The sequence below is a fragment of the Dama dama genome, chromosome X (genome assembly GCF_033118175.1).
Source record: "Dama dama isolate Ldn47 chromosome X, ASM3311817v1, whole genome shotgun sequence".
Classification (NCBI taxonomy): domain Eukaryota; kingdom Metazoa; phylum Chordata; class Mammalia; order Artiodactyla; family Cervidae; genus Dama; species Dama dama.
This window is the reverse complement of record NC_083714.1, coordinates 150,189,673-150,199,723: the sequence shown is the minus strand read 5'-3', so window position 1 is coordinate 150,199,723 and position 10,051 is coordinate 150,189,673. Positions and strand designations below refer to the sequence as shown.

General features: G+C 53.0%; 1 pseudogene; it reads right to left on the bottom strand.

Moving 5' to 3' along the window:
• Positions 1-8,247: 8,247 nt before the first annotated feature.
• On the bottom strand, positions 8,248-9,695 carry LOC133052944 (heat shock transcription factor, X-linked member 3-like; annotated as a pseudogene).
• Between the last annotated feature and the right edge of the window lie 356 nt (positions 9,696-10,051).

The following is a 10,051-nucleotide window of genomic DNA, read 5'->3' as shown; positions in this document are numbered from 1 at the left end:
TGCATGGGGTAGTTGCTTTGTGGCATGTGGGGTCTTCTAAGATCAGGGATTGGATCTGTGTCTTCTGCATTATCAGGCAGGTTCTGTACTACTGAGCTACCAGAAAAGCCCAAGAAATTGATCTTCTGACAGTACTGAAGGCTGAAAGTCCAAGATGAAGGTGTCAGCAGGTCAGGTTTCTCCTGAAGCCTCTCTCCTTGGCTTGCGGATGGTGGTCTCCATCCTGAATCTTCAGAAGTCAACTTCCTTGTGCGTGCCCAAACCTGTGTTCCTTTATGTCTCCAAACTTACTCTTCTTAAAAGAACCACAGTCAGAATGAATGAGGGCCCACTCATATGACCTCATTTAACCTTTCTTTTTTCGTTGTTGTTGTTTGTTTTTTAAATTAATTTATTTATTTTAATTGGAGGCTAATTACTTTACAATACTGTAGTGGTTTTTGCCACACATTGACAAGAATCAGCAATGGGCATACATGCGTTCCCCATCCTGAGCCCCCCTCCAAAGTCCCTATATTCAAACAGAAACACATTCTGAAGTGCTGGGGTTAGGGCCTTAACATGTGAATTTGGAGGGGAAAACAAAATTCACCCCATGACAGAGTGTAAAAATCATAGTCATCAGTTAGATTTGTACAATTTCTGTCAAAAAGGAAAGTAGTATTTTTACCAGTCTCAAGCAAACAGTTACAGGCAAAAAATGAATAGGTGAACTTTAACTGTTGTCTTAATTTGGAGGAGAATTTAAATGGTCTTAATTTGGTTGAGAACTGCACCCTGGGTGGTCTGACTCAGACCACTTACAGGTCTACCCTTGAGGGGTTTACTCAGACCTCACAGGGGTGCTCCTCCTGGCTGGCCAGTCCCCTTGCTACCTGAAGGAGGAAGTGAGGTGGTTCCCCAGGATGCAGATAGCACAGCTCGAGATTTCTGGTAATGACAAGGTAGGGGGATTAGGGCCTGTGGAATCCCCTCCTCACCTGGACTCCTGGCACTGCCTGGACCTTCTTTGCTCTCTGACCTCAGCACACAGTCCTCAGACCTCTGTCTTCACCAACTGCTTCCTGGAGCTCCTGTGAGAGAAATGGAGGTGACACGTCGAGGGTATCCTGTGGCACAGCCTTGGGCCTTCTGTGATGGTAAGGGGGTGGACTCTGTGAGGTACCCCTGTTGTGCAGTGGGAGGGCCTCTTGGGGCTCCCTTGTAGTGCTCAGCTTTCCCCTGACCAGCCTGATCCCTCACCTTTGCGAGCCTGCAGTGAAACTCGTCTGCCTACAATGTAGGACAAACCTACCAGGGTTTGATCCCTGGGTCGGGAAGATCCTCTGGAGAAGGAAATGGCAACCCACTCCAGTACTGTTGCCTGGAAAATCACATGGATGGAGGTGCCATGTAGGCTACAGTCCACGGGGTCGCAAACAGTCAGACATGACTGAGCAACTTCACCTCACTTCACTTCAGTGAAACTCAGATCAAGAGCCGAGTCTGAACAGAAATGGTGGTGGGGCCCCACATGCAGCCGCACCTGCCCAGGGCATCACACGGGTCTTAAGCTGGTGAGATGTTCGGTCATCACCTCCTCCTAACATCCTGCCTGGCCTCCCAGCACGGACCACGGAGGTGGGAGTCTGCTCAGTCCTCCCTCGGGGTTAGGAAGTCCTGCCTCTGCCTTCTGCCCGAAAAACCTCACCTCCCGAGGTCCCTAAGTCAGCGAGCAAAAAACTGCTCGCCCTGCACACCCAGTTCTAGAGCTTCCAAGAGTCCCCACAAGGGCCAGGATCCCTGCCTCCCTGTTGGGGTCTAACCCCCTCAGTCCATCCTTGCATGGAGCCTGAACTCCAGGCAGGACCAGGGACTGTCCCATGCACCATTTTGAGACCTCGCCTCTTTCACGAGGTCCCCAGGCTCTCTGAGACCCTCATGTGAGGAAGGCAGACATGCCTAGTGTGTTCTTCTCACCCCAAGGTTTTCCAGATGACTACAGGGACAGGAATCTGTGGGGTTCCATCAGTCCTCAAGCAGGGTCCCCTCAGTCCTCCTTCAACCACCTCACCTTGCCTCCGGGCAGGACCTGGGATTCTCGGCTCTCCCCAGCTGAAGCCCGGCTCCTTATACCAGTGCCCCGGTCTCTCCAAGACTCGGATGTCAGGAATTCAGCACATGCCTATTGCACTCATCCTACCCCCATGTTCACCCTGGACTGACAACAGAAACGGGCTTCTCTGAGGACTCCTCTGACTTGGGTCCAGGGTCCCCTCAGTCCTCCATCAGGGTTCTTAACTTGAAACCTGGAGGAGCTGGGCTTCTTCCCTCTGCTCACCTGAGGCCACACCCCCTATCATGGGTCCCCAGTTTCTCTGAGACCTGGATGTCAGGAAAGGTGGGCATTCCCAGGTTCTCCAGGGCTCAAGATGAGGTCCCTGAGGGAGGATATAAGGAACCCCACAGATCCCTGACCCTGCTGTCAGCCCTGGGCGACTCTTGTGGTGGGATGAGCACTTGGTAGCCTGTTTTGACTTCCACATCCATGTCTCAGAGACATTAGGCAAATGTGAGAAGGGGCAGGGCCTCAGATGGGCAGAGGGGAAGATCTTAGTTCTTTTGAGAGTCAAGGTGAAGACACTGAGGGGACCTTGGACCCAAGAGCAGAGTGGGCTCTGGGAAGACATAGGGCAGATGAACACATGCTGCATTTCCTGACATCCAGGTGTCAGAGAGACTGGGGACCTGGTATAGGGGGCTGACTTCCCATCTTCCTTGTCTCTGAGAGACTGGTGTCCTGGTGTAAGGGCTGGGGCCTTAGTAGGGGACAGGAGAGAATCCAAAGTCCTACCCAGAGACAAGATGAGGTCCTTGAGGAGGACTGACAGGACCCTGAGGGAGGACTGATGGAACCCCACAGATCCCCACCCCTGTCGGCATCCCTGGGAGCCCCTGGGGTGAGAAGAGCACACTAGGCCTGTGCTGACTTCCTGACATCTGGGTCTGTGAGAGACTGGGGACCTGGTATGAAGAGCAAGGACTCAGGCGGGGAGAGGACAAGGGCCAGGGGAGTCAGCTCTTCCCATCAGGTGACCAAAGTATTGGAGCTTCAGCTTTAGCATTAGTCCTTTCAATGGATATTCAGGGTTGATTTCCTCTAGGATTGACTGGCTTGGTCTCCTTGCTGTCCAAGGGACTCTCAAAGTCTTCTGCAGCACCACAGTGGTACTATTTTATACACAGTAGTGTGTATCTGTTAATCCCAAACTCCTAATTTATCCCTTCCCCTGCTTTTCCCCTTTGGTAACCATAAGTTGTTCTCTGAGTCTGTTTCTGCTTTGTAAATAATTTCATTTGTATCATCCTTTTTTTCCACATATAAGTGATATCACAGATTATTTGTCTTTCTCTTTCTGACTTACTTCACTTAATACGATAATCTTTAGGTCCATCCATGTTGCCACAGATGGTATTACTTGGTTATTTTTCATGGCTGAGAAGTATTCCTCTGTGTGTGTGTGTGTATGTGTGTGTGTGTGTGTGTGTGTGTGTGTGTGTGTGTGTGTGTGTGTGCACCACATCTTCTTTATCCAGTCATCTGTTGATGGACATTTAGCATGTTTCCATATCTTGCCTGTTGTAGATAGTGTTGCAATGAATATTGGGGTGCATATATCTTTTCATATTAGAGTTTTTGCCTTTTCCAGGTATATAGTCAGGAGTGGGATTGCTAGATCATATGGTAGTTCTGTTTGTTGTTGCTTAATGATCCTCCATACTGTTCTTCATATTGACTGTTCCGATTTATGTTTTCACCAACAGTGTACAAGTGTTCCCTTTTCTCTGCACACTCTCCAGCATTTATTCTTCATAGGTTTTATTGATGATGGCCTTTCTGACCAGTATAAGGTGATACTTCATTGGAGTTTTGATTTGAATTTGTCTAATAATTAAGAATGTTGAGCATCTTTTCAAGTGCCTGTTGGCCATCTGTGTCCTCTTTGGATAAAGGGTCTTCTTTGGAGAACGGCTTTTGTGTCAGGGTGACACAGGCTGGGTGGCTCAACCTGTGAACTGTGTTGGTTCAAGAGGCTAGGAGCCAAGGTTGAGGTGTCAGCTGACTTTGGCTCTCATGAGAGCTGTGGGGAGAGTCTGTCCCATCTCTACCACCTCACTTCCAGGTCATTGCTGGCCATGGTGGGAGCGTCTGGGCTTGGAGAGCTCTGCCTTCCTCTTCACCCGGAGTTCTCCTGTGTGCCTGCCTGTCTGTCTGTAAATGTGTCCTTCATATGGGGCCAGGCATCCTGTAAGAAGAGGGTCCATCATAATCGGCTCAGGTGACCTCCATCAGCTCTGTGAAGACCTTTCCTTTGTCTGTAGTGTCACACTGAGGTACTTGCAATTGAGATTCCAACACCTGACTCTGAGGGGCATGATGTGTCTCCTCATACCCTACAAAGGCTTTGAGGGAGGAAGACACTGGAATGTTACAAGTATGGAAGGATGACCTTCATGGCTACTGGTGGTGAATCCAGAGGTGAGGAGAGCAGGCCACCAGGGTAGGAACCAGAACTCATGGGACCTCATGGACCTGTGATAACTGTGGCTCTGCTGTGTTCAGTGAAGGAAAGGCCTGGGAGGCCCTGGGCTGGGTTCCTCTGGGACCTTGTCCTCGTCCTCACAGCCATGTGGAAACAGAGGCTCCCTCGGAGGTGCTGAGACCATGCTAAGGTTCAGGCCTGTGGCTCTGCTTCTCTGACTCCAACCCCCTCCAGTAAACAGGGACTCCTCTCCAGGTAAATGAAAAGAAGGGAGATTGGAGGTGTGGTCAGGCCCCCTGCAGTTAAGGGCTATCTTTCTATCTCTCAGCATCTCCCCAGCCATGGAATGAGGTGATAGTAACCTAGCAGATTATTTGAGGTTTGAATTCTGTGACCCCTGTGTGGTGCAGTCCCAGGCCCTGGTGATGACACAGAGTGTGCCCGTCCCAGTAGTCCCTGCACTCCTTTGTTCTTTCTCGAGGTTCTGGGCGAGAGCTGTGGCATCAGCTGTCAGTGGAGGCCAGGGTGTGTGAAGGGTTTGGAGGAAGGTGGCTCCCAAAGGCATGGGGAAGACACCTGGCAGGGCCGTCTGAGGTCCAGGGCAGCCCCAGGGCCAAGGCCTGATTGGTTAGCATGGAACTGCCCTCAGTAGCCCTGGGCTGAGATGGGGGATCTCCAGAGCATGGGCAGGGATGGGGCCGGGAGCCGAGGGGTTGGGTGGTGGCCTGGGTGGGGGAAGTCAAGACCAGGACAGTGCCTGTCTGTGCTGGGAGAGGACCAGAGCCCAGCCTCTGGGCTGTGAAGCCAGGGGCTTGCCCTCCCTCCTCAATGCTCCCAGTGTTTTGGAGCCCTCTGTCTTGGAACTCACCACGTGCCTCTCTCCTGCTGTCTCGTCCTCCTTCCTGACCTCCCCACTGTCTCCATGTGATGGATGTGTCCTCTGGGTCACCATCCACCTGTCAGCAGACCATGTGGAGACAGATGGAAGGAGTCAGCCCTCTCTGACCACCATCCCCCATTTTGTGTCAGCAGGCTTGGAGGAACCTCAGGTTCATAGGGCTGAGGTCCAGCCCAGGGCTGTGAGCTTGGAGACTGCTGTATCAAGCTCCAGACCTTTGTGGTTCTGTATATCTGCAGCAACAAGAGGCCCTGGGAGCCCTGGGAGCCCTGGGAGCCCTGGGAGATGAAGTTTAGCTGTCTGTCCTTCTGACAGTATTTTGCAGGTTTCATCTTAAAGAGTGTCAAGACCCTGGAGATAGAATGGTGGCCCATGCTATGTAGACCCAGCACTGTACCCTGGCCATCCACATGGTGCACCAGGGACTGGGAGTTCGTGGCCTGGTGGGAGCTGCTGAAGAAGAGGTTGGGGATGAGCCCCGCCCAGATCCAGGCCTTGCTGTGGGATGGGGACAAGTTTGGCTGCACAGTGATTGTGGGCAAGTGATGCCCGGCCCTGCACTGCCTGGCTGCGGTGCTGCCCTGGATCTCAGCCAGGTTGTGATCATTTGTTTTCTGTTGAACCAGTTGGTGGGGTGTAGGGGGGACTGAGGGTTCTTCAGAGGGACAGAGAGGGTTCCTGGGCTGGGAGACGGTGGCTGGGTTCCCTGACCACCACTCTGGGCCTCAGTCCCCATTTGTGCTCTTAGGCAGAGGCACATCCAGGTCTGTACGTGGCACTTGCCTCTGTGTGTGTGTGTGTGTGACCCCACATGTGTGTGTGTGTTTCCCCACGTGTGTGTGTGTGTGTCCCATGTGTGTGTGTGTGTGTCACCACGTGTGTGTCCCCACATGTGTGTGTGTGTCCCCACGTGTTTGTGTGTCCCCACGTGTGTGTGTGTGTGTGTCCCCACGTGTTTGTGTGTCCCCGTGTGTGTGTGTGTCCCCACATGTGTGTGTGTGTGTCCCCACGTGTGTGTGCCCAGCAGAGACCATGAGAGGCAGTACAGCACCCAGCCTGGGAACCCAGGCAGTTCCACCCGCACTGCCTGCGGCCGGGCCTGAGCAAGTCCCCTGACTCCCCAGTGGTGAGGCCCCACAGCAACACCTGTCTGCTGGCAAAACGTTTGGGGACCTGATGTTCACAGGCTCCCCACTGGGGCCCTCCTGCTCTGTCCCTGCGGCCTTCAGTGGGCAGACTGAGAGCTCCCCATGGCCTGGTGGGTTCCTGGAGCACCAGGCCTCTCCGTTTCATTTTGCTCCCTCCCTCGCTTGGTCTTGCCCTGAATTCCCTTTGCCAAGGTGAGCCAGTCTGAATTGCTCAGCCAGAGGACCCAATTCACCTCATGTCCCCTCCATGATACGGTCTTCGTCTCTAGGAGGCACGGCTTTGAATGACCCTGTTCTCTTTCTGTCTCCTATCTTTGCACACAGGTCTTGCAGACACTGGGGAAACTTTGCTATGCCCAGAAAACCTAGGTCCCGACGAGCTGGAAGAGCTGGAGATTCAAGCCCTGCTACCCGACCTGCGACAGAAGTAAATGACTGTGCTCGCCAAATCCCGCTGGCTTTTGCAGGCCTTGCCAGGGAGGGGTGGGAGGGACATCTTCCAGGTGGACATCCCCTAGCACCTGAACCCCTTTGGGCAGGAGTCCTGTCCAGACTGGGCTCTCAAAAGGGAGGTGACTGAGAGATCAGCACATGGTGACACCCTGAGTTACCACCCCACCCTGGACATGCTCATCTGGTTCTGCTTGAATCAGTCATGCCCTGTGGTGCCCACTTGGTGTGGGGCCCGGGGCAGGGACTCCCCTCATGTGGTGCTGCTCTGGACTCAGTGAGAGTTTCTGGGCCTTTGACCTTTGCAGAATGCTAGCGTTGCCACTAACTTTGGCTCTGCTGGATCTGGATGGTTGAGAGAAACGTGTTGTTAGGAAATCAGTTAGTGTTTTCCCCTCTCTGTTCTGGCCCAAACAGTGCCCAGGGAGTAATGGGGGAAGGCTGGGGGCAGGCTGAGCATAAGCAGACAGCGAGGCCTCGGGCTGGCAGAGAGGCCCGCAGGCCCAGAAACAGGCCGCAGTGTGTCCTTTCAGGTGACCCTTGTCCTTCTGTAAACTGTCTTGTGAGCCAAGACAAGGCCTGCATGTTGGACACGCTGCCTGTACGCATCACATCCAAACACAGGCTTGTCAATATAGCTGTGAGGGCAGAGCAAGAAGGGCTGGTGTTCACCTTGTGGGAACCTTGTACTTATCTTTTGGTTTGGGGTCATGCATTTGCAACGCTCTTGGCGGGTGGGGTGAGTGACCCTATTTTCTGCTGAGCATCTTAGGGAGGGCCATGGATCGAGAGTTGGAGATGCTCAGCTGCTGATCAGAAATTTGTGGTATCATTGGGGGATCCTTGAGGAGCACCTTCCGCTTCAGGATGCATGACTCATGGAAAGTGACACCCCCACTGTCAGGAACCAAGGTCCAAGAACAAGCCCATCCTGTGCTGGCCTCTGCACTCAACTCAGCAACCACACTCTTGGCTGAGCATGTGAAATGCTGCTGCTTCAGAAAAAAGGGACCATGGGGACCAGACTGAAGCCTGCCTGGGGCATGTGCTTGCAGCCTCATTGGGCTCATCCTGTGCAGTGTGAATCACATGGACAAATATAAAGAACACAGACTCGCAGTTCTCGTTTGATACTTTACTCCCACAGTTTCACTTTAATTTATTAGAACATAAATCAATTTTTTTATTACAAGAGAGTGATTTTGAGTGTCCCTAGGGATCTGGAAGCTCAGGAATTTTGTTTGTGCTTGAGTTGCTCATGGAGGGCACCCTTGTAATCTGAGGACTCTCCCTGCTACTCCTCCACCTCAGAGGCCTCATCTGGGGCCATGACTGAAAGGGCTGCCATCATGGTGGAGTAAAAGGTCTTGTACACAGCCATCACCAAATTGTAACTTGGGTACTCCAGGGGGCTGTCAGTCAGTTCCCCTGCTCCCTCCCTTCCAGCAGTAGCCAGGGGTACAGACGTGGCATTGCTGGACATGCCCTCATCACTGGGGCCACCCTGCTCACTGGGGAGATGGTTTCCCCTGGCCCACCTGGCTTGATTGCTCACAGATCAAAGGCCAGAGAACAGAAATGAGTGCAGGCTGGGGGTTTCTGGGGTTCCATTCTGGGCGTTCTTGTCTGTCTCTTGGGTGAACTCATGATGGAATCGAGGAGAGCATCTGGTCTCCACCGCTCGCTTCTTTCTGTTTGGGGTGGTTGTTGCACTGGTGGTGGGCTGAGGGTCACCATTCCTCCGGATGTTCTGCGGAGGAGAGGCTTGTCTCTCTGAAAGTTGAAGTTGTGATAGATATGAAAGGAAATGAATTACTTTAGACAGCAAGGGCGAGAAGAGCCTTCCTCACCACCCTCCTCCCTACCACCATCCTGGCCATGCCTAAGTATGGAGACAAGGTCTCTTCATTCCTGGCAGATTATGAGGCCCTAGCACGCTGCTCCCTAGAGCTCCCCTGGGACCAGCCTCACTTAAGGTGTTACTGGTGGTCCCTGGCATCAAGTGGCCCTGCAGCGTCTGGAGTCACCCCTGTGGATCCTGTCTAAGGGGGGTGGTGGAACATGACAGACCCTGCTTCCTCCTTTTTCCTTAACTACCCTCTCATGATAACAATGTTCTTCTGGGAAATGAAACCTGTCCAGCACTCAGCTCATCTAGTCTAGTCTCCCCAGGAGGGCTTTCTACCTTACCATCAGCTTCTTCTTCCCTGCAGAGCACCTCGAAGGGCAGATTTTACTGAACCCATACAGGTTCATTTCACGGATGAAGCTCTTGATGCTGTCTGTCTTGAAGATCTGGTCTGCACCCCTGAGCTGGAGGACAGCCGTCTGGAAGAGATTTGCCTCAATGACCACAGTGTCTCCCTTGTCGCTGCAGTGCACAGAGGTGAAGGCCACATCCTCCATGAACATCCAGAGCTTCCTGGGGAAGGACAGCCCAAGGATGGTGTTGTTATCTTCCTTGTTGACCATTTCTGGGTTGGGGCCCTGTGGGGTCAAGTATACTTGGGAGCCCGGGTCTGGGCTCTCAGGTTGGTCACCCTGCTTCTCCAAAGCCTCCCTTGAATCCACGTTTGGAACCGGGGAGTAATCATGGGGGTCCCCTGCTGTGGGCTCCCTGTCAGTTGATGGGGCCAGCAGGTCTGCCCATGCCTCCTGAGAACTCTGACTAGCCATGGAGTCAGTTTAGCTCAGGAGCATTCTCTACCCAAGCATTGAATACTCGGGGCAGAAGGGCCTCAGACCAGGGTTGGGGTGCCCCAAAAAAGCTCTCTGGAGAGTCTAGAATCTGGGTCATGGGACAGGCAGCCAATTAAGTGGTCAGCTTCCTTAATTGTTTCATTATGTCACAGAGGTGATGTGGAGAGGTAGCCTTGGCCCAGTGTGGGGGAGGCAGTCTGGGGACAGAGATGGGATCCCCAGCTTGTCTCTTGTCTGAAAGCACAGAAGCGTAGGTTTCAGGTTGCCTACAAAGGCTCCCATCTGCTGCCAGTTGCCTTGTTTCAGGGGGCCAGACCCGGGATGGGTTGTCA